The 25,435-nt window shown below is 40.2% G+C and overlaps 1 long non-coding RNA gene across 1 annotated transcript in view; it reads right to left on the bottom strand.

Moving 5' to 3' along the window:
- Nucleotides 1-2,949, bottom strand: part of LOC123320113 — a 123,108-nt gene extending 120,159 nt beyond the window's left edge. Inside the window, exons 1-2 of the long non-coding RNA XR_006538690.1 lie at nucleotides 2,828-2,949; nucleotides 2,318-2,336 (exon numbers count right to left, since the gene is read on the bottom strand). This is a non-coding gene — a long non-coding RNA (uncharacterized LOC123320113). The remainder of the gene's footprint in view (nucleotides 1-2,317; nucleotides 2,337-2,827) is intronic.
- Nucleotides 2,950-25,435: the final 22,486 nt, after the last annotated feature.

The raw sequence follows: 25,435 nt of genomic DNA, 5'->3' as shown, positions 1-25,435 counted from the left end.
GTTGAAAAGATCCACTGGTGTATAATGTCATAGATTCAGCTAGTTATCCCTGGAAAAACAAAATTACCTTTTGTTTTTCCAGGGGTGGCACAGCTCATTATGAGACTTATAATGGCTATATCTTTTCATCAGGGCCGAATCGTAAGAAATGGTATGGGAAAAATTGTTTCTTTTGACCTCAAAAATCTATTTTTGTACCAGTCAAAGACTCACACTGTACATCTGAGGTATGGGTTGACATAAATTCAAACTTTTCTCACGGGAATAAAATTCAAAGGGCAAAAAATATTTCAGTGAAATATCGATATTTTATAGTCTTCTATTATGTCAAATGGAAATTAGGTCTTCCATCTGATATTCGTACGTTTTCGTACCGTTTTTCTTGAAAATGATTGAATTCAGAGCTAAAGCCCTGGAGAATAGACGAAAAAAACATTTTATTTTAACTGAAAAAACAGCTAGAATACTGTCGAATCCAGGACGATCTTTACAGGACCACCAAGGAAAATCCTCCCAGTAGAACTATCGTATTCCTAACGGTCACTACGAAACGACGAACAATTGCAATCGCGCTCGAAACAACCGATAACGCACCCGTTGGATTTCCCAATTGTCCCTTTCGACCTACGGAGGTATTTGCCTTACGTCGCCCTTAAAGGACGGACAAATCTATGCGGTTTTGGACCGAACGCTTTCGGTTCCGGTCTCGGTTCGATGTTAATGCGGAAACGAACAAGTGTATCTGTAGGAGGTCGCCTTGTTTTGGGGGGTTTTAGCGTTATTAATGGGTTGTAATGGGTAGAGTCGATCTTGGGAATGCCAGGATCGCCTCAATTCAACTGCGTTTATTGCTATAAGGGCGCCCAATTTGAAATGGTTCGATATACAGGGTGTTTCACGAGCAGTTGGACATAGAGGTTAATGGCGAATGAGGGTCATCTAGGTCTGTCAGAAAAGTTGCCTCTTTTGTACCCGAAGGTCGTTAGATTCGGAGATACAGGGTGATTTATGGCTTAAATTTTCGATATCCATAACTTGAAAACGAGTTGTCAGAATTTGATAGAAATTTGTGGACTGGTTTACTTCTAATAGCCCTTCGAGATGGCACAGGCAGTTTGCAGATTATCCTGACAGAACTCACAAATGAGATTTATTTTACAAATATCAAAATTTGTATTTTCTGGATCAATTGAAGAATTTTTGTTTTCAGAATTGTAAAAACATATTTGTTTCAATCAAATTCAATTTTCACTTCGCATGGCACACTTATTCCAAAAGATGAACGAATCAAATTATATTTTAGGTTCATTTTTGAGAATACAGACCTGTTTCAAATTATTCAGTTATAATTTTCAATACCACCTGCAGATATTTTGAATGATAGAAGCCCTCCTTTCAATTTTTTATCATTTTGAATCATCAACAAACACCAAGTATTCAAGTACGCTGCCTACAAATGATATTTGGAAAGTGTATTATTGAACTATGAATTCTCACAAAATTATCAAATCTTAGGCAGAAAGACGAGTGATATCTTTCTTCGAAATCAATTCACCTAATGAATTCTCAAGGTACAAAAAATCCATATTTTCTGAGCAATACGAACTTCTTCATGGCAATAAAATTTATAACTCCTAAATAATTGGAAACAAGATCGTATTCTCGAAAATGAACATGCTATATGATTCCTTTCGTTCGTGAAAATTGAATTTGATTGGCAAAAAAGTCCTTTTTGCAATTTCGTGAACAAAAATTTTTCAATTGATCCACAAAATTTAATTTCGACATTTGAAAAATAAATCTCAATATTCTGAATACTGATCGATATCGTGTCTATCTAAGAGAAACAATATAACTTGAACATATTTTTGTCATCGTATTTTCTAATCAAAATGACTAAAAATTTCCGTCACAAAAACTACCACTCAAATGGAACATCAGGTATCATCGTCCCAATAGCTATGATGCACCCTGTATATGCATGCGAATACTGAAGACATGCAGATTGCTTGAAATATGCAAGAAATTGTCAAAATAGCAAGATGAAATGATGAACAAAAATGTGAAAAGAGGAATCATTTTATTTCAATATCATCAAACGATAATACACGGAAGTTCAATATATTGTCATCAAATAAACAATTATTTTTTAGTTTGTGCTCCCGTTAACCTCAGAACAAGGTTGCTGCTCCAAATGTTCATCATTAAAATGTGTACGTCACGATGGGTTCATATTTGACTCACCCTGTCGATAGAGAAATTGTGAAGATTCCTGTTTTCAAGAGCTTCATCAGATAAAGAAATTCAAAGTACTCACATATGGGCTTGCCGAAAACCTGCAAAAAAAAAAACGAAATCAGTGACAGGTATACTTTTCCAGGAACAAAAAGTGGTTCAAAAGTACCTACATATTCGTTTTCCTGAAGTAAAAATTTATTTCATTAAATTATTTCCTTTTGATGCTATAATACATTATTTAGATTTCAACAAAGTCAATGCATCACTCAAACTTCCTGGAAATTGGCCTGTGGCAATATATTTCAATTGAAAAGACTATCAGAATTGTTGGCCACTTTCCTTCAAAACCGAAATTGACAAAAAATCTTAAAAGCTATTGCAAGACTGCAGTTGAAAATATGTCACACCTAGTATAATCTGAAGTATAGCGACCAATGGTAAAGGAATGCTCGTAGTAAAGACCTAGATAATAATAAAACAAACCCAAAGTGCACCCATTACAGAGTTTCACGAAATGATAACGAATAATATATGCACATAGTTTATCGAGAAACTATCACAGGAGATACATAGTTTATCCTTATTTTACCTGAAACCTTAGGGGTTCCAAATTTTCCATAGTTCGATTTGAAGAATTCTTCCCAATAAAAGGCACAAAAATAAATCACGATACGTCCAATACGCGAACCGATCAACTACTGGTAAATATGCATGATCGTCTATCTATCGGTAGCATCTGGCGTTTGTGACTCATAAACGTCGCGAAACTGAAAAACAGCTTTTTCTTCGTTGATATTCTTCGATCGATAACCGATACGTATATTCAGATGGAGCGGTGTATTGAATGATGAATTATTTTATGACGAGATTGGGGTGGTTTTGACGCACTGCATTTCTTATATACAGGGTGAGTCTTTGACTCGTACAAATATTTTAACACTAGATTCTTGAGGTTGAAAGAAACACTTTTCTCTTTCACCTTTTCTTCCGCATCGTTTCGGTTTGCAAGATACAGACTGTTGAAAAACCATAAAAAACGTAATTTTAGTTCTACTGAAAAATATCTGTGAAATTTTAAAAATTAGGTAATTTGGCTGACAACAACACTTTGTTCAAAATATCCAAAGATGTCACTGATTTAGCTAGTTACTTTGAAGGTTATTTTGTTTTCCCAAAGCTCATTATGAAAATTTTAAATGGCTATATATCTTTTCATCAGGGCCGACTAGGAAAAAATGTTATAGGAAAAAAGTGTTTCTTTTAACCTCAAGAATCTACTCTTGAAACATTTGTACGAGTCTGACTCACCCTGTAGAAATTTTGATTTTTATGATTAACGTACACGTGTACAATGGGGATTCTCTTAGATCCAATACCTATACAGGGTGAGCTATGAAAACAAATTTGCAACGATTGTAGATTTAAATGGATTTAATCAGATTTTACACGTCCAGGTCTACTGAATTATCTTTCAGAGCTGTACTATAGCAGTTTGCCTTCCAGTTCTTTTATTCTGATGAACTACTGCATCTGGCATGGCTTCCGGGGGAAACATCTTCGTTCCCACGTGTTTCCTTGTCCGAAGCATTTTTTGAATTAGTTTTCAATCACGAGGCCTTCTGCGACTCCAGGATTTCATCCCCCACAACAGAATTTGCTCACCTGATTGGCTATTGCTTACAAAAAAAGTGATTTTCTGTACCACCTAACCTAAATCCAGTCCAGTCCAAGATAAATATGTCTATACCGTTCATCCCCCAATCTCCAACCGTACACCCACCCTCTCAGCCCCTTCCCATCAACGTAAAATATCCAACACTTACTCCGGTCCAAGAATATATGTCTGTTTATTCCGGCAGTGAGCGTTTCCGCATTCGAGAGCATTTAGCCAGTTTCCGGACCAACCGGAAACACCACCGGAGCCGGTGTGTGGTACGGGATCCGGATCTGAACTCTGAAGATATCTCTTAGGGCAGCAGGCGGGGGCGTTTTACATCCCTAATCCTAATGCACTATTCAAAGGTGCTTCCACGCAATTATCACATTGAAGATCGAAGGTAGCTCGAATCTTGGCACCTAATAATATAACCACATGTCTCTGTTCTATTGGTTTTTTTTTTTTTCATTAAGTTCGATATCTCTAACTTAACATTCAACAGTTCTCATCACCACCTTTCGGAAACTGCACGAAAAGCCCAAAAACCATCCTGAAATTTCGTATGGGACAATAATTAACCATGGTTTCCTCCGGTTCCCAACATTTGGACAACGTTGGAGTGTGGAAGGATCTGTAGGTCACGGTTGGGTCTCTTCAGTCACAGGAGGGCACACAGTCGCAATTAGCCCTAAGAAATTATAAGTCTGTTCTTTTTTTTATCTCATATTCCGAAGAATCCAAGAACTAAGCTAACGTTATATGCTGACGACACAGGCATAGCAACTCGACACCGCAACCCAGATGTAATAAAACGAGTTCTACAAGAAACGATTGACGAAACAAATGACTGGTGCATAAAGTGGAAAATCAAGCTCAATGAACAAAAGAGCCAAGCAATATTACTACAGAAGAGAAGAGTGCGACCCACAACGAAACTGGAAGTTGACGGCGAAGAAATCGACTGGAAAAATGAAGCCCAAATATTTAGGAATAACGCTTGACAAAGGACTTACTTGGAACAGTCATATCAAACAAGCAATCGACAAAACGAAAGCAGCAATGAATAGACTCTACCCTCTGATAGGAAGAAGAAGCCACATGTCGAACGAGACAAAATTGAAGATAATCAAAACCGTTGCTAGGCCTCAACTGACTTATGGATCAGTTGCCAGGGGCTTCGCGGCAAAGAGCCACATCAAAAGAATTCAGGCCACTGAAAACAAGCTGCTTCGATGTGCGATAGATGCACCTTGGTTTGTCAGGAATAGACAGATTTATAGGGACCTAAAATGGGAAACCATAACGGAATTCATGAACAGAAAAGCAGAGAAATTATTCGAAACAGCGAAAAACCATCCGAATCAAGAACTCAGGAGACTAGTGGACTACGACCCAGAGGAAGACAAGAGGAGAATGCGAATTTACCGAAGGAGACCAAGAGATCAATTAAAAAGAGATTAAAATAACAACAGAAACTTATTGAAAAATTTAATAAAGTGTTAATCCAATAGAGGATGAACACATAAATCCCAGCACGATAGTGTGCGAGAAGAAAACCGACTAAGAGGTGAACGGTTTATAGGCAAATGCCCGGAACCAAAATTCAAGAAGCAGTTAAGGGTTTTTAGTGGGTCTCGAGCTCAAGAGAGTGAGAAACCCCACACTTGTTCCCCCTCAGGAGAGGGTGGTTCGTCTGACTTGCAGATGTTCCCCCTGCTACACCCAAAAAAAAAAAAATTTTATGTCTTTTTGTAGATTTATTCCCGGTAACGGGATACAGCAATAAATGAATGAATTTTCATTGAAAAAGCTCTTCAAGATCCTCCAGACATTCGGAAACTAGCGTATAGATCTGATCCGACGTATCCTCTTCCCTCACATCCAAATCTCCGTTGGACCCTCTTCAAAACCCATAAATTGAACACGGCAATACATCACCCAGAAATACCCCGCTCTTCGGCCAATTTGACGAAACCTACCCCCGCACAACCGGACAGATTCCGAAAAAATAATCCCTCATTTTATATTCCGCAGACCTTTGAATCATTTATCCGGTTTGGTGGCTCCTTTAAGCCCCTAATAAAATCGGAGGAATCTGGATAGGCTCATTGGATAAGATAAATGGACAGATATCAATATAAGAAAGGACCGGACGCCCCCTCGATCTTCTGCGGCTAGGGCTATGTTTTACAACGTTTCGACCCCGGCGGTCCCCCGTCAGGGTCGAGGAGTTATTCGATTTGGAGAGTCGTCCGACGTTTAGGCTGTCATAAAATTTGAATAGGGCAACTGTTCGCCTGTTCGGAAAATGGAAAACAACAATAGATTTCCCGACCGGACGGATTGAAGACTTTTCCCGGACGTTTTATGAAAACGTTTCATGGCCGCGCGTATGTCGGTGAGGATTTTTCGATCGACTGTCTGTCGGGGTATGAAGTGATTTCGTGAGGGGGATATTTGTTACTTTTGACGTTTTATTGAAATAGCTGGCAATAGGGGAGGGTCATTTGAATGGGGGTTGTTGTGGTGGATGTTTCTGATTTTGCAATTGCGGACAATGGGATGTTCAGATGGCTATCTGCGGAATGAGAGAGGAGCTCGGTAAAAACATCTAAGAATTTGAATATGCAGATTAATAGTCTTTTCAGCAAGAGCGAGAATATGTTCGGAAATTGTCTGGGGTTATTTCTATGCCTAAACCTCAAAATTATGATCACGTCAATTTTTTTGATTCGATTTTATGTTTGTTTGCTAGGGGAGAAAGATCTTATGGCCATCGGGATCATTGTCCACTCATCAGTACAGTGTAGCGTTAAATATCCCAAGTACATCCCCCCTTCCCCAACCGCCGGTTGGAATATTTAACGCTACACTGCACTGATGAGTGGGCAATGATCCCGAAACGGATCTACAGTTGCGTTTGGATGTTCCGATTACCAAGGCTATGTAAAAAAGGTAAAAATAAGGTGTTGAACCTCCACGACGTCTTATGCACTCAGAAAAACGTCGGGAAATGCTTCTAATGAGATGGTCGATTTCTTCTCGAGAAATCCAAGAAACTTGGACCTCACGTAGAATTGCCACTAGTTTGTGTAGAGGGAAGGTGTAGATATATGGGTGAAGTATAGGGAAATCTAGGGAGCCGAGTCAATTACAGAGTATTTTTGCCTGAAGCCAGGGACTGAGTAAAGTATGCACTATACTTAGTCTACTGCCCTTGATACCTGCCTCCTATTCCGTCCAATTACTCAAGCTCTTCGTGTATGACCTTCTTGATCCACCACAACAACACTCTACCGTATTTACCTTTTTGTGGATCCTCGTGGCCATTTTTCAGGTTGAAAGTTTTCTACAGTACTCGTTCATAGGAACCCAAGTAGGTCGTCAATGGTGTTGATAAAACCGACAACATTCTTAGGGGCCTTAGCCGTTACCTCGTGACTTTCCAAGAGTGGTTTCCCCATATGAATGCTTCTAAGGCCAGCCAGCTCTGGACACTTGCATACCATGTGTTCAGCTGTTTCTGCTTCTGACCCACAGAGCCTACAAATCTCATCTGCTGACGTTCCTATCGGGTACGAATGATATATGTACCGACAGTACCCCGCCAGTAGTCCCAAAATAACTCGGAGCTCAACTCGTTACAGCTTTAGCAGCTTCCTGGTGTAGGTCGGTGAAAACATCTCGAATTTCTTTGACTGAGTAAGTCCAGGAGTGTTTCTCCAGAGGATTATTCTGCTGTTCAATTCCCATTGTTGAACCGCTGTTATAAGGCTTTATTCGGTATTCAGACTACAGGCAGTACAAGCAGATCAAAATCTTAAGCTAATGGGTCACATGACCTCAGAGATGACTCAATGTCAGGTTCAAAAGTTAAAAAAATAAAAACAATAGACCAGCACATCACATCCTTGACAAACAACAGAGAGAGAACAAGTCAGTACACCACTTATAGAACGAAGTTCACGAACACTATCGCACGAACAAACTCTCTCGAACAGCATCCATAGCCGCACCAGTAGCCCGAACACACAACCGGTACCCGCACTCGCGAGACCAGCTGAAGCTTTACCACTGAGATCTTGCAGTGGGACGAACTACACGAACCCTACGAGAACTGCGCCACACCACGCGGTTGAACTGCTTGTGTATGATGCAGCCACCCCTCAGAGCGGTATGGATTATGTCTCCAATATCCGCATCCGTAGCGCCAACCATCTTGATGATGTTCAGGTTTTCAGGGCACCATCCTCCCCTAGTACCCACAATGAGCGGAAGTACTTCGATAATTTTATCGGGGTATTGTTCTTCAACCTTCTCTAGGAAGGTGGGAGTGGAGTATATGGCTTTTTTAACTGCGTAAGCCATGCTCAAAGGCTCTGGGCACTGCCAGCTAACTGAAACGTCAGATATTATGACGTGCTGATCTTTAGTTAGAAGAAGGTCGGGTTTTAAAAGTTTTCCTTCCCTGTCCCTAATCCTGGGCTCCCTCGTCACCTGCCAGCCGTTCCTTATCGCTATGTTTTCGAGGCGATAAGCAACGTAGTTGTGCCTGGTTATCCTCTCCCAGTGCATAAGACTATACCTTTGCAGGACATGCGAGAGTGACTCACGCTGCATACATCCCGCACGGCAAACGGCTTCTGGTCCTTGGTTGTACGGCAGGCCTGCTGTTGGTAAGCAGTTTGACCGCAGCTGTATTGCCCGTACATAGTTCTCACCTGACCAGTATATTGGTCTTTTCCGAGCCCACAGAAAGGCTCAGGTCTAGCAGAAGTTAACCTTGATGGTCTTTTTGCAAGTTCATCGGTTTTTCCATTTACTACAAGACCACGATGTCCTGGAGCCCATAGTAGAGTCACTTTATTGCCTCTGGCCAGTTGCTTGATTGTATTAGGGACTCCCATGTCAGCAGAGATCCCTGGCAGTGTGATTCCAGGGACCTCAGCGTGTCCTGGCTGTCTGTGGTGAAATTGATATGCGCCCCTTTGAAGTTCATTTTAAGACACTCCTGAGTGCATACGTAAACAGCCAGTGTCTCGGTCTGTAAAATAGAGGGTTCACTTCAGAGGGCTTTAGAGATCTCAGTTTAGGTCCATATACGCCAATGCCGGTGTCTCTATCTGATTTTGATCCATCAGCAAACCATGTGGATGACTTTTCGTCTAGACGTTTTACGAAACTTATGGCATTAGTATAGTCAGCTATGACCGTCGAAGGGCGTTATGCTTTGCATAACCTTGCGATGGTTTGGCCAAGAGGTTTGAGTCCAGTTGATGCGAATTGGTCTAGCAGAAACTGCCGAGTGCAGATTCTGTGGGGGGAGTATGAGACTTCAGATCACTTGGTGACAGAATTCCTCGTCATTGCTAATCAACGCTCCAGAGGCACTCAGTTTAGGTCCATATATGCCAATGCCGGTGCCTCTCTCTGATTTTTGATCCATCAGTAATCTACGTGGATGACTTTTTGTCCAGACGAAACTTATCGCACTAGGATGGTCAGCTATGACACTTCCAGAGGGCGTTTCGAAATCAAAGATGATTGGCATAACATCTGATGGTTGTGTCAAGAGGTTCAATATCCGCATATGTCCAACCCAGTTTTCGGGTGGGAGATTCCGGTTGAGGGAAACTCTTCCGCCCCCGTAGATAAAGGAAATCTTCGTTATCGTTAGTGCCGCATTTTTCTTTCTCTCGTACCCAGCAGCCGATTCGCGTCATAACTTAACCCACCCAACTTTCCTCCGCGTAGATACGAATCGGGCCCAAACTGCGAAAAACATAAAGATCGTCGGGGACGACGTGAACTGTCGAAACTTTTAATATCCGATCTATGCGTCCGTGAAATATTCCCCATATCTCCCATTAATTGCCGTCATAATTTCCGAACTTTTATGGCGTTGTTATTTCTCGAAAACTCCGAGTCCGATCGGATCGGCATACCGGGGGAGCCAGAAACGTGAACGATGGAATATGGCGGCCGTATAACGATATCCCTTTCGTCAGTTGTTTCGACGTCCGTTTGTTTTTTCCCGCAGCGGCGGTCGCGCTTGCATATTTCAGATTTTATCTAGGATATCGCTACTGTTTCTTAAATAATAAAATGGCCGGTTTTATAAGCCTTTAAATTTGACGTTTTATGGCTTCATATGTGCGCGGTTGTTAATGTCGGTTTCGTACCGGGGTTTTGCGGTATTTGAGAGCGCGATGAGTAGCAGCCGACTTTGATATTTCTGCATGAGTTGCAACGAAGGCGCTACAGTGATGAAATGACGATTGGACAGTGTTGAAACTAGTTCTTGCTAGTTAAGCAATGAAGGCTTTGAAAAACTTGCGCCTGTATCCCCAAATCGCTGAAACGAACTGGAAGATGAATGATTACTTATAAGGCAATAGTCTGGCATGCCAAGGTAACTGAGAACAAGAGTAAATTTTCGACATTTTCGAAAAAATTGATTATACGTCTTGAAACTCCTCATCTACTGATGGACAGATGAGTATTTGAAGCTGAAGGACTGAATATAAGAGAAACAGGTCCACTTTGAAGAAGCATCTAATATCTCATGCTAAAATCTTTCCAGTGACGATATCATGAAGAAAAATAACCATTGGACAATTACAACTACGATGGTTTATAGCTCATAGTTCTAAGGTGGTTGTACCAGCAGTGACCTCTTGCTCTATTGTGGCCTCATTTGAGATGTTTTCAACACTGCGCTAATTACCAATCAAATTTTCAGTTGAACATATGGCTAGACAATGAATGGTTCAGTACCAAGATCATCGGATTAGATGCCTCAGGTCACTTCTGAGAGAACCATAATTGTTGTATCGTGCAATTTAGGGTGAAAAAAAAAGTAGGAAATCGAGGCATTTTCTTGCTTATGTGCTTATGTTAGTTATGTTGAAAAAGTGCCACGATGTTTCCCCGTTTCATCCCATTTTTACGACGATTGTTGGATGGTTCGAACAAAAAGATTGTGATGCCCATGTGAAAGAATTCGTGAATAATTCAGACGAATTTTATTGGTGGGATTTTGAAGTATTATTCTATTTTTTCGCACTTGTGTCCTAAGTCTCTTCTGTCAGTTGGTATCGAAATGAGCCATTTCATAAAATCGTGTAAGTTACTTAAAATGAATCAGAACAATTCGGCAATCCTAAGTTTCCATTTTCATTACAAGGTAAATATCGAACGAGCCAATATCCTAAACGAAACTACATGGTCGAATCAGGAGATGAGTTTATCACTGCATAGAATGCAAAAATTTTCGGTTGAAAAGTTTGTTTGGTCTTTGTCACACTTCTTTATTCAATACATGGCCATCTCCAGGGCACTAAATATCAGTAGAATGTAAAATAAATCAATGAAAACTCACATTCAAACTGAACCTAGCAGAGTAACCTAACCTTACCTAACCTAACAGAATAATGAACAAGCAGAACAACAACCGTGGCAATTACATCTACACATCAAAAACTTCCAGTTAAGATATTAAAATTCTTGACAAAAGGCAAAATAAAATCAAATTCATCTCATCGAGGAGAGACATACGTTCAATAAAAAGGTATGTATACCGATCGACACGTCATAAATGTCAAACGTCAAGTTGTCAAAACCCACTCAAAGTAGAATTTATACCAGGGTCGTACGTAACTTTATCCTTACCCGTTATTATATCCACCAAAGATTATAGAGTTAGGTCAGGTTTGGTCTATAAGGTTAGGTTAGGTCTATAATCTTTGATATCCACGATGTTACAATAAATTGAATTGAATTCCTGTGATTCCGTGGCTAGATTCAAGGGATGGAACAGATATTTAATCTCAAGAGAGTCCAAGAACATACGTTTATATCATCTGTTACCATTGCTCCTCAAAACTTCCATACTGTCGAAATTCATCAAGTGACCAGTTTTCAAGGTGTGAGTGGACACACCAGTCGATGGTTTTCTATTCTGACAGTCTCTTTGATGTCCCTTCAATCCGGTCTTTAGATTTATTTCAGTCTGTCCGATATAGCCACTTCTTTGTGATTACAAAGAGTCTAGGTTCGTATTAGGATCTATTTCAGTAATCATTATTGATTTTTTCAACTTTGTCGTTTTGAAAGTTTTGTATAGATAGTTTTTGGTGAAACGCTTCAGTTTGACCAGTTCTATCTTCTGTTGAAAAATAGCCTCACCTTCAAATACAACCTACATATGTATGAGTTGAAGACTGACCCTCAGAGGTAAAGATTTTTGCCTCTATGTATAATCACTCAACGCAGAAATATGTTGCTTGGAGAATTGCTCAGCCGCCTTATGCGATGGCTATCCCTTTCGACGTCTTCGATTTCCTCCACCACACGACCGGGAGGAAACGACCCGGCTGACCACAAGCCATCGATACATTTTATGAACCCAGGCAATCTACACGAAATAGTTACGCCGCAACTTAACGACATAGAACACCGAACGTTAACGAAGAAATCGTCATCAAAGAAGGCCGTAACCTTAATTGGCGATCGTAACATTAAGCCGTCGGTACACGCTTCAGAAAGCGCTCATCGGACCTCTATTGGCGAAATCGGCAATCAGGCCGCGTGGCCCTTTACTTCGATTCCTCCGGAGAACTGGATATTTTTACTGCCCCTTCACGTGGGTCTGTCCAGAACGACCGGGGGTAACTATCTGGCAGAACCGATACGGCCCGCGTTTCAATTAGGTCCGATGGTGATTAGGAGGTTCCGATTGGTGTTTTATGGCCTCGGAGGGTCAGGGGGTACGTTGTAGTTAAGACGTCGGAGGGTTTGACGGCTAAGATCGTTGTCTTTGCGGGATTTTCACGCGGAGACGGACGTAACGATCTTGTCGGGTGGACGTTTGATTGTTTTTCCTTGGCGAAGGGGTTTCCGGAAGTGTTTTTCGATAGAAACTGAAGGTAGCACAGGGTGAATTAACAAATATGTGTGGTCAATACTTCCCGTGAGAGTTTTAGACAAATTTAGCGGTATTTCTTTGATACAGTTTATAATTTCGTCCTTCAAAGCTGCGGTTCTAACATCCAAAGAGCCAAAGAGGGCTCTTTGGCAAGGACGAGGAGAAGACAGCAAGACTGTAGATGAAGATTTTCCAATGGGTGGTCTCTATAGACAGAGACATACTCTAGTACTCGATTATTGTGTTCTCTAGTTACAATCCGCTAAATCAGAAAGGGTCAATGGCATTGATGTATATGGACCTAAACTGAGTATCTCTGGAGCGTTGATTAGCAATGACGAAGAATTCTGTCACCAAGTGATCTGGAGTCTCATACTCCCCCCCACAGAATCTGCACTCGGCAGTTTCTGCTAGACCAATTCGCATCAACTGGACTCAAACCTCTTGGCCAAACCATCGCAAGGTTATGCAAAGCATAACGCCCTTCGAAACGGTCATAGCTGACCATACTAATGCCATAAGTTTCGTAAGACGTCTAGACAAAAAGTCATCCACATGGTTTGCTGATAGATCAAAATCAGATAGAGACACCAGCATTGGCATTCATGGACTTAAACTGAGTGTCTCTGAAGCCCTGGGAAGTGAACCCTCTATCTTACACACCGAGACACTGGCTGTTTACGTATGCGCTCAGGAGTGTCTTGAAATGAACCTCAAAGGGGCGCATATCTATATCACCACGGACCGCCAGACCACGCTGATGTCCCTGGAATCACACTGCCAGGGATCTCTGCCGACATGGGAGTGCAGTAATACCATGAAGCAACTAGCCAGAGGCAATAAAGTGATTTTGCTATGGAATCCAGGGCATTGTGGTGTTGAAGGCAATGAAAACGCCGATGAATTTGCAAAAAGAGCATCAAGGTTTACACCTGCTGGACGTGAGCCTTTCTGTGGGCTCGGAAAAGATCAACAATAGTAGTAGAACAACAGAATAGCCCCCTGGAGAAACACTCTTGGACTTACTCAGTCAAGAACATTCGTGATGATTTCACCGACCCACACCAGAAAACTGCTGAAGCTGTCACTAGCTGAGCTTCAGGTGATGTTGGAACTGCTGACAGGGCACTGTCAGCTGTTGTCATTTGTACCGTAGGGGAAAGTCAGCAGATGAGATTTGCAGGCTCTGTGGATCAGGAGCAGAAACAGCTGAACATATGGTATGCAAGTGTCCAGAACTGGCTGGCCTAAGAACCATTCATATGGGGAAACCGTTCCTGGATACTCACGAAGTAACGGTCAATGCTCCTGAGAATGTTGAGAAGCAACTGGGCAGAGACAACAGAGTGACTCTACTATGGGTACCAAGACATTGTGGTGTTGAAGGAAATGAGACATGAGCCTTTCTGTGGGCTTGGAAAAGACCATTATAAGACAGCGGTCCCACAAAAGTAGTAGAACAACAGAATAACCTCCAGAAGAAACACTCCTGGACTTACTCAGTCCAAGAAATTCGTGATGATTTCATCGACCTACTCCAGAAAACTGCTAAATCTGTCACGAGCTGAGCTTCGGGTGAAGGTGGGACTGCTGACAGGGCACTGTCGGTACAAATATCACTTGTACCGTATGATAAAGACAGCAGATGAGATTTGTAAGCTCTGTGGACCAGAAGCAGAAACAGCTGAACACATGGTACAAGTATCCAGAGCTGGCTCGCCTGAGAACCATTCAAATTGGGAAACCGGTCCTGGATGCTAACGAGGTAACTGCCAAGGCTCCAAAGGATGTTGTCGGTTTTATCAACACCATTGACGACCTCCTTGAGTTCCTATGAATGAGTAGAGTAGAGAACAAAAATCCACATTGCCTCAGTTCCTGGAAGCCTAAACCGAGCCACAACGACCCTGGTTCATAAAATAATAATAAATAAGGGAATAAGAGTACAAAAGAATAGAATAGATCTATTCATGTTTACACCAAATAGGTTTACACTCGTCACATTTCGCAATATAATAATATTTCACAAATTTATTATTTCAAACTTTAAAAATTTATCCACAGTAAAAAATACATTTTCAGAAAAGACTTTCATGGGCAGACTTCGCATATCCCTTGGGATTTTACTACAGAGTTTGGCTGCCAAATAAAAAGGAGCCTTTTGCGACCTACTGAGCCTGGTATGGGGTAAATGAATAACATACTTTGCTCTTGTATTATAATTATGACCATCCTTGTTTTGTACCAAGTTTTCATGATTTTTATGAGCGTAAGACAAAATCTCATGCAGAAACAGTATCCCAAATTATCCATCACTCGCATGATCTTCCTCTGAATCCCAAACAAACGCCAAAAATCACTGCATGACCTCTGTATATGTCTAAGAGATGTACTCAAATGAGCAGTACTCAGCCATCGTTCGTCGCTTAGACCAGTTCGAAAAACAACCCCCTGGAAAAACCTCGAAGATCAGCCGAAACGATATCAATCCGCAGAACATTTCTCATGGCACTCCGCGTTCCCATCTCCCACATTCCCTCAACTCCCTTGTATCTGACAGTGACAGATACACAAACGAGACTTGATATTCAACCCTCTATAGATATTCCCCATTCGAGATATTGCACCATACTTTTCAATAATATCTAATGGAAATGATGCTCTCTGCTCGCATTGTTCTTCTTCGGCATCAATGGCCCTTTCCGTTCCTGCCACTAAGCCAGCCTCGTGACGACGCTCGATTTTGTTTCCAACTTCACAATTAGAGGCTGATGAGGCCTGCTATTAATTGCGATTTCACTTTCAGTTTTCGCCCGCTTCCAGTTAATCCTTTCGGAAATCTGGGATTGATCGGGGGGGTGGTCGCTTTGATGGGGGTTGAAAATCATCTTCGAGGAGTTTCTCGTTATTAATCATGCCCTTGGCTCGGATGGAGTCCACGAGGTTGGGTGGTGGGAGGCTGTCGGGGATGTTTGTACCTGTTTGAATACGAAGGAATCGCACAAGTGGATCAGGTTGTTGAAGGAGCAAACGGATAATGATCGATTTGGAAGTGTTCCATTCAGGAAAAGTTTAGTATATTCTCCTCTTTGAAGGCAGTTGAGTCAAAGTGAACACGCATGGATATTGAGTGATAAAAGGCTTTGGCAAACCGTCACAAACCAACCGTGATATACCACCATACAGTCTATGACTCGTACATATATTTTAACAGTTGATTCTTGAGGGAAAAAAAACACTTTTTTTCTATACCATTATTTCCGATTCGGCCCTGATAAAAAGATATAGATAGGCATTTTAAGTTTTCATAATTAGCTATGTCTGTCATCCCTGGAAAAACAAAATTACCTTCAGATTAACCAGCTAAATCTGTGACACTACACATATGTGGATCTTTTAAACAGAGTTGTATACTTCATTCAACTTTATTTTAGCAGTCGGTTGGCCATGGAAATTTGACACATTTCACTCTGTATAGTACGAAAATGTGAGGTTATGAAGCTTGTCAAAACATTTTTGGGCTTTAAATCAACGCTATGTTTCCCGTTCTACGTTAAAGTTTCTGTTATTACGTATTTTATCACAATGTCGAATCTCTTCGGAAAATATGTGACGAACATAATTGAAGTTTATACAAACTGATTGAAGGCATACCAAATCCAGTTATTTGCATGGAAAATACAAGAGATCAGTATAATATCATAATATGCACTAGCTTGAGGAGAGTTAATGTTCGTTATCTTCTTTGGCTTACATCATTTGTAGATTTCAAAAATATTAACCCGAAGATAATGATGCAGTGGTTGGGAGTGGGTATCTCCCAAAGGAATTAACAGATAATTACAAGAATGTTAAATTCTTCAACAAAAATCATCTTGCATCAATATAAGTAAAAGGAGTTGAAGGAAGTTTCAAGTTAAGATGCAACTTCACCGTTGAACAAAAATTTCACATGAATAAACAAGTAACAGGGCAACTTGCGCGTATTTGTGGCTATTCATCTTAATACATTGATGTAATTATAATAATTAGGTATTTATTAGTACCTTAAGACATTTACATTGTACAGGACAAGTCAAATGAAAAATAGAAAAATCCATTTTAGGGAACTTATTCTCCGATGACATTTATCGAAAATCCTGCAGTAAACTTTTCGCATTACTTCACTCAAACATAAAATTCCCAAATGCCACCACTTTTTTGGGTCTCCCAATAGAAGGAAATTCTTTGTCATACTCTTCATTCACAATCTTTCTGATTGTGGAAATATTCAGCTGAAATATAAGTCTTTTAGATTCAGATGAAACATTATATAAATTCTCTTACATTGAATATCTTCGCTATCGTCTGACGTATTGTGGATTTCAGAATATCAGGGTATATTTGAATGAGCGGACCTGAATTCTAAATAGCACTTCCTGAAACCCTGTCTCCTTTTTCACTCACTTTCGGCATTTTCGTAATAAAAATTGATATTAGTTGTGGCAACGGCGTTATGACATTAACGACATTTCATGAGTGCCAACCTAACTTCGTTCTAGTTACAAAAACTTGAGAAAATTATTTCATGGCCAACCGACTGCTAAAATAAATTTGAATGAAGTATAGTAATGTAGTACTCAATTTTTTTAAATTTCACAGATACTTTGTAATTTTTGAACATAAAATTACTTGAAAACGGCGTATTATACGAGAAATTATGAGGAATACTTTCATTTCACAAAACGTTCAATATTCATTCAAAAGTGTCCAACTTATGGTGGTATTCTGCTTTCATCTGTAAGCCAATCCATAACTTTTCATAAGCTTACAGGAAAATTGCGATTCTGGACGGTTTTTAGTGGTGTCTATAGCTTACAGGAATCCGTAACTATTTACGATAAGTAGTTCAAAAATGACACTGTCAATGCGATAGTGACAGAAACATTTCCAGAATTGCATTATTTACGAATCTGTCAATATGATATTAGTGTTTTGTGATCTGAAACTTACAGATCGATCGTACGCAACAGATTCGTAACTTACAAATGAAAAGCAGAATACAACCATTAGTTACAAGAGTTGGGTTCTTTGAATTCTTGGTATTTTTCAGGTAAGTGATGGTCATAATGAGAGAATTGGAAATCGTGTGTGATATCTTGTGTTCGAGAAAGATTCATCGAATGAAGGATGAAGAATATTCCTGAATTCAGAACAATAGAAAACACGACATAAGGGTGCATTTGAAGGTGGGGCTTTTTTTCAACATAAGGTAGAACTGGTCAAAATGAAGCGTTTCACCAAAAATCACCTATACAAACCATTCAAAAGGACAATGTTGTGAAAAAAATTGAAAATGATTACTGAAATAAATCCTAATACTACCTTAGAGTGTTTGTAGGCTGGATTATTGGAAAGCAGTGGAAAAAAACTTATATCCTGATTTGACCATGTGGTTTCGTTTAGGATATTGGCTCGTTCGATATTTACGTGGTAATGAAAATGGAAAATTAGGATTGCCGAATTTTTCTCATTATTTCTTTTTAACTTACATGATTTTATGAAATTGCTGATTTCGATACCAACTGACAGAAGAGACTTTGGACACAAGTGTAAGAAATAGAATAATACTTCAAAATCTCACCAATAAAATTCGTCTAAAATATTCACGATTTTTCCCACAATGGGCATCACAATCTTCTTGATCGAACATTCCAACAATCGTAGTAGAAATGGGACGAAATAGGGAAACATCCTAGCACTTTTTCAACATAGGTAACATAAGCACTTTCAAGAAATTGCATCAATTTTCTACATTTTTCTTTCACCCTAAATTGCACGATACAACAATTATGATTCTCTCAGAAGCGACCTGATGCATCTAATCCGATGAACTTGGTACTGAACCATTCATTGTCCAGCCATATGTTTATGTTTTGTTTCGTTTTTGCGTTGCCCAGGTCCCGTTCCACAGTCCCGTACTTGGAATTCAATTAAATTTTGTAGGGGTTATATCTCAGCCACCTTCCATATTTTATGAAGACAATTTTTGGTTAAACGACTTATTTTGATGAGTTTTATACCTTCTATAAAACTAGCCTTACCTTTGAAAGCACACTGTATATTCTGAATAAAAAAAATATGACACTGGAATATATAAAAAATCGTAGGGTTCATATTACAAAAAAAAAATAAAATAAAGTTACCACTATATCACTGAAGAGGCAGACTGAAATAATATCCTTGAATACGCCACTGCATCATTCTACATGAAAAAGTGTAGACTTCAACATTTGTTTCTCGATATTGATGAAACTACACGAAATAAAGGAACCAATAAAGACACGAAAAATGAGTTTTCACTTATAACCTGAGAAGAAAAGAAGATACGGGGATAAAGTTTACACGTGATCCCTAACGATTGTTGAGCAGTGTATTTATATATGGGGAAAATGAGGTGATACAATCAAAAGTTACGTTCAGACACAGAATATCAACCCTTACAATTCCACAGCCTACTTGAAGGCGAATTTTTTCGAACGCACTTTACATCCGCACCCCCTCCCCTCCCTCGCCCCAATTTCCGGCCCATCGAACTGCCGATAATATTCAAATCGACAAATTTCTAATAATAAAGACGCCACCGACCACCCGTCCGCGATGCCTCTAGCACATAATACGGTCTCGGGGGCGTTATGAACATCCCAAAAATTGGCAATAAAATTATACAGTCGGTGCGGGAAGAGTTCATATCGACCGAATATTTAGCGCTGAAAATAAGACAATAAATTTCGAGTCAGTCGGTAAATTGGAATATTTGACCCCCATAAAGTCCGTAATGTGCGGGGTGGAATGCTGAAAATTGACACGGAGATGTGCGGTGCTGTCGAGACGTGGGGACTGGGAAAGTGTTGAAAATAAATAGTTCGACGGTTTCGGAAGGGTGGGGAGAAGGTGGGTGGTAGGATTGAGGAACGATGCGTTTGGCAAGCCCGAAAACTACCGGTAAAGCTATAATGTTGAGTCGCAATGAATAATCCATAGAATAAGATTGGTCATTAGTGGAAAAAAAACAAATTGGGAAAAGAACTGAACAAAATTCAAAACACAACGAATGTATGATATGGATTGATATCTAGTTAGCCTAGACCAGTTCCATGTATGCAAAATACAATTGCGTTACCATAGCAACGAACGATAACTCAATTAAATGTGTCAGTGTGAAGTTTGAGGTCAAAAAAGTGAACCAGAGTTACGCAATAAATTGAAAGAAAGAAGACGTCCACCGAAATTGTGAAAATCGAAAAATTTAAGTATCGAGCCAATATCAAGTACCTCTATTTAAAAGGGTTAAGAGGTAAGCATATCTACGAAGATATGCTTAATACCCTTGGTGATCAATGTCCTTCGTATGCGACCGTGAAAAATTGGACTGCTAGCTTCAAAAGAGGTAAATTTTCCATTGAAGATGATGACCGATTGGCAAGGCCAGTTTCTGTGTCAGTCCCCGAAAATATCGATGCAGTTCATGACATGATTCTATCAGACCGTCGAATTGGGCTAAAACGGATATCAGAAGCACTGAATATTTCATACGAACACATTCATCATATAGTTCACGTCAATTTGGACATGAGACCAATTGTTGTAAAATGGATCCCCAAATGTTTGAATGTGTACCAAAAGCGTGCAAGGGTAGAAGCATCGCGTTCGATCTGTGCTCGAATTGAAAACGATGTAGATTTCTTAAACCGAATAGTTACTATGGATGAGACTTGGGTACATTTCTACGATCCAGAAACAAAGCAACAATCGATGGAATGAGGACTTAAAAGCCCTCGACAATATAGTTCAATTTCTAGGAGGTTGTCTCATGCCGTTCTGACTACGTTCATGTTGGAGTGGATCCCCTCAAGTATGAAGGAGGTGGTATCTGTTATGGGTACCTGACCGTATTCGTCCAGATGCAAATCGGAAATGTTTGCTAATATCCCTTGAGGAAGCGGAAGGTAAGGGGCAACAATCAAAGCGTACGATCGTCCAATATTCAAAGCAGCAATCGTACGGCTCATTCGAAGATAGTCGATATTCAAATTAGGCATTGTAAAGACGAAAACAGGTATGCACGAACCATATAGCTGTGTATCGGTTAGGGGAAATATTAATTTATTTATTGCCGGTTTGAAACAATAGATTGATATTATTAGATCGAAATCGAACTGCGTCATTTGCATATAACATGCAACTCGTATTATAATATTGAAAGATATCTCGGAGATGCATATGGATGGTATTGGACTGCGATCTTCCACATGGAGATGGGGAAATTTTGAAATAGTCTTTGTATCTGTAGGTACTTGACAGACGTGACCAGTAAAAATCTTAGTAGTGTGCGAACCAACTCTGGATTAAAATAAGGATGCGTGTTAGCGTATTTACTGCCATAGCTGTCTCGATAATTGCTGACAAGAGTATGCCTGTAGGAGGTGTGGGAATAAGATTCAGATTTGATGGAAGCCTGTTTAACCTGAAGCGCCTCATAGCAAAAACCCGTACAAATTTTATCACTTACATTCAATATGCAGAAGACTGCTCAATTATCGCTAGCAGCTCAGAGGATCTACAGTTAATGTTAGACACCTATAAACATATATACGAAGCTTTAGGCCTCAGAGTCAATATCGACAAAACCAAAATCCTGGTAAGTCCGCCAGAAAGCCTTCAAACACATATCAGCCTGGAGAATGAAACTCTAGAACAGGTCGAGCAGTTCAAATACTTGGGAAGCTTCATAAATACTAGGGCTAACCTAGCCACGGAAATACACAAACGTTTCAATTTAGCATTACTGGCATATTGGAAGCTGAAGGACGACCTCAATCTGAAGACTAAGACAGTTGTTTACGAAGCAGTGGTCCTCCCAACGCTTTTTTACGGAAGCGAAAGCTGGACACCCTACAGGCGACATATTGAACAGCTTGAACAAACGCAATAACATCATCTAAGATGGTTCCACAAAGTTTCGAATGCAGAAGTCTTGCAACGCGCGAGTCATACAACAATTGAGACTCAAGTACCGAGGGCTCGACTCAGATGGAGCCACATTCTGAGGATACAAGACTCCCCAAAATAGCTCTGTATGGAGAATCCACAGAGGGAGCCTGGAAACCAGGAGGCCAGTATGAGTGGTTTAAGGATATACTACGTCAATCCCTAAAATCAGTTAATGCCAATCATAACTGGAACAACTAGCGTTAGACAGGTCACAGTGGAGGTCTTTGGTCCACAGTTATAATGGAGACTCGAGAAGGATACATTCTCAATACAAAGTATGATCTCCACGAGCATCAATAACTTCTAGGCGTCTTCTCTGCAGGCCAAGTTTTTGGGGAAATGCTGCTCCTTTTAAAGCCAAAGTTTTGGAAAGGATCTCTGAGCTGTTGAAGCGTTTCCTGCTATGTTCTGTGGATGTCAAGGGCTCTGTATAGTTAGTCTCAAGCTTGCTTGAGTCGATTTTGGTCAGGGGATCTTGAAGGTTATAGTAAATGTGGAATACCCTAAGGTTCTTCCGTACTTACATATGTGGTAGTGCATTATCATGCTGATAAACGAAAATCTGCAAATAGCTGCTTGAAATTTTTGGACTACTCTGTTGATACTTTCATCAATATACGTCGGAATATGTAGGGAAGGTAGAGGTAATTAAAGGACTGAAAATCGGAGATCCTGGTCATCTCTTAACAAAAAAATATCAGCGAACCTAACTCCCCTGGAGAATTCTTCCAGGAATGGATCATCCCAAGAAGTAGTACCTTTCGGATTTTGAAACTGTAAAGTCCAAGAAGTATTTAGTAAGAATGAGTTACGCTTCCTCACTGGACATTGTCGCTTTAGGAAGCTTATGATGAGAATGAGCTTATCAGAAACTGACAAGTGTAGATTCCTTGGAGAACAGGAGGCAACTTCTGTTGCCTCGCCTTTGCAAGCCTGTCAGGGAATGTTTTGGACGAGAGAATCATAGAAGGAATGGGGCCGCCTTGAAAACCTTTCAGACACTGGAGTTTATTGGAACTCTGGAGCTTTAGCTGGCACAGTTGTGAGTACAGCTCTGATGGAGGACACAATAGATCAAGGTCACAGTGGAATAAAACCCCCTACCAAACAACAAACATACTTCTGAGAATTCAGTGTCTATTTCAACGGAAAAATTATGTCCAGTCGAAGAGATAAGATGAGGAATGGGAAAGGAATGTCGCCCTTTTAAAGGTAACTCTTCAAAGTGTATCAAGACTTCATCATCGTAGAACCCACCTCATCTCCGTCGATAAATTAAGGCGTACACAGGATCAAGACGCTGGCACGGTTCACTGACAACCTAATTCTGTTGATTGTAAATTGCAGATGAAAGAAGCGCTCTCAGATAGAAGCCAGCCGCGTCTAGCAATTACTGATTGGCCTTATAGAACGTCTATCAGAATGACCCTATAAATAATGGCTAATCTTGGGAGTCAAAGGGTCCCGTGCTCCGTCCTCTTTTAATCTCATAATTTCACGGCTCCCGAGGGATTATTTGTAATCAGACGGACTTTGACTTACTCCGCGGGAGAAGCTACTCCGATCGCACAGGGTCGTAGGGGGGTGGGTAGGGAGAGTGTGGGGCACGATTGATTTCGGTCGGTTTTAATTGGGTCCTTGAAGGTTTTCCGGCATGAGGGACTTTCGGGAGGTTGACAACGGGAAGCAACAGGGATTTTCGGACCAAACTTCGCAGAAATTATTGAAATACATAATAGGGAATAATCTTTCTGACGAAAATGATGTATTTTTTATAAAAATGGGTATTCGAAATTTAAAGCGTTTCGTTTCTATTGCACAAGTTGGCAACATCGACTGAAATATGCGTTGATAATAACGGACAACAAATACACTATTCCGATGAGATAGGCAAAGATGGCTGTCTATAAGGTCTGCGACGAACTAGGAAGGTCGTAAAATTTTATGGGATTTTTATGGCCGGTTGCTGTTGCTGCTCGCCAGTGAGTACGCGCCTTATGTTGGCTGTAAATCAACAGCTGTTATTTTATAAACAAGCCATTGTTTTTGTTTCAAATTTCTAGTAGGCGCTGTTGCCAAATAGTAAACTAGAAACGAAGCGATTTAAATTTTAAAACCTGATATTTGAAGAATGATTTTGAATAGTTTCCGCGGTGCATTTGAAAAATTCATGAATGAAACCCATGATTATTCAGTTTAAACTTGCATATGCTGTGATAACCCAAATTGAAGAGAATTCCCCATTGGAGTTTGGAGGGATGGCTCATACGACAGATACAGTTTACTCATTTCAGAGTAATGGCAATTTTTAACGGGCGTTTAGTGAAATTCTTCGTTAAAGAGTCTATGTAAATCTGTTAATGCTCGACATACAGTTGTACCTACACAAAATTCGAATCCATTCTCTGAGCAGCCTGTACACAACCTTATCTCGCGATATTTCCGTCCCATGACATATACCCGCTGTCAATCACGCTCGTATATTTCCCACAGAAAAAATCGGACCTTGTCGCAATGCAATAAAGTGATCAAAATGGCCGCCCGCGCTGCATCTTAAGCAGCCACGAGGACGGCTACAAAAAGGCCGCCTCATTTAGATGTAAGGTGTGAAGGTCTCTGCGGTATGTGGAGGGAATCTGAATAGTAACCGGCGATTTTTACTGCAACAGTTTTGATTGAGACGTGGATTGTCGCATGCAACAGGCGTAGGCGGCGATGGAATCTATAAAGGTGGTCAAAACAATGGCAGAGGTAGCCATGTATACAGCGTGTTTCGTGTTTTCGGTTGAGAGAACGAACAAAAAATGGAAAATGATCGTCTGATGGTATTCTGTATTCTTCAATACTTGCACGACAAAATGAACACTCCTTCGAAAAACAGATATCGAACTTGTAGTTCATTACCTTCAATAATTTCACTGATCACCCTACAGAACTGGAGTCGACGATCAGGATCATCCTCGTTCAGTTTCTGAACCAATCGTATCTTATAGGGATGAAATTTATGTTGTTTGAAGATTCTCATGATTGTTGTGCGTGAAACACCAGATACATCATACAATCTACCAGTACCAAAGGTCGGATCCATTGCTACATGACCCTAGACAGCCACGTCCCTCGTTTCGTCTCTTTCTTGCGCCCTCTTTTTGTTTCTGACTGAACCAGTAGCGTCAAATTTTCCAAATTTTTTCTACGGAGTACACCGTTTCAATTCTACTAAAATTTACAATCGCTTTGACACGCTTATAACCTTCTTGAAAATTCACGATAGACTAAGGTAAACAAAAACATAGTTCGTCTATTTTTTCGTACCAAAAATTAATACTTTTTTGAACAAAATATTAACAACAAACTAAATACTTTCGAAATGTGTCGGATACGAATAATATTCTCGAGATAAATTCCACATTGCCTCTTTCACTAATGTCAATGTTATTTCATTATCGATGGATATTTTGAAGCTTAATTTTTGGGTCAGATAGTACTAGATACGATCTTCAAAATCAGTTATAGAAACATCCCTCATCACTATTCGAAACCAGGGATGGAAAAAGCAGAAAAGTTGTTCTCACTCGAATCTG

The sequence above is a fragment of the Coccinella septempunctata genome, chromosome 9, assembly GCF_907165205.1.
Source record: "Coccinella septempunctata chromosome 9, icCocSept1.1, whole genome shotgun sequence".
Classification (NCBI taxonomy): Eukaryota; Metazoa; Arthropoda; class Insecta; order Coleoptera; family Coccinellidae; genus Coccinella; species Coccinella septempunctata.
Note: the sequence above shows the minus strand (reverse complement) of the source record. Positions and strands in the feature narration are given on the sequence as shown.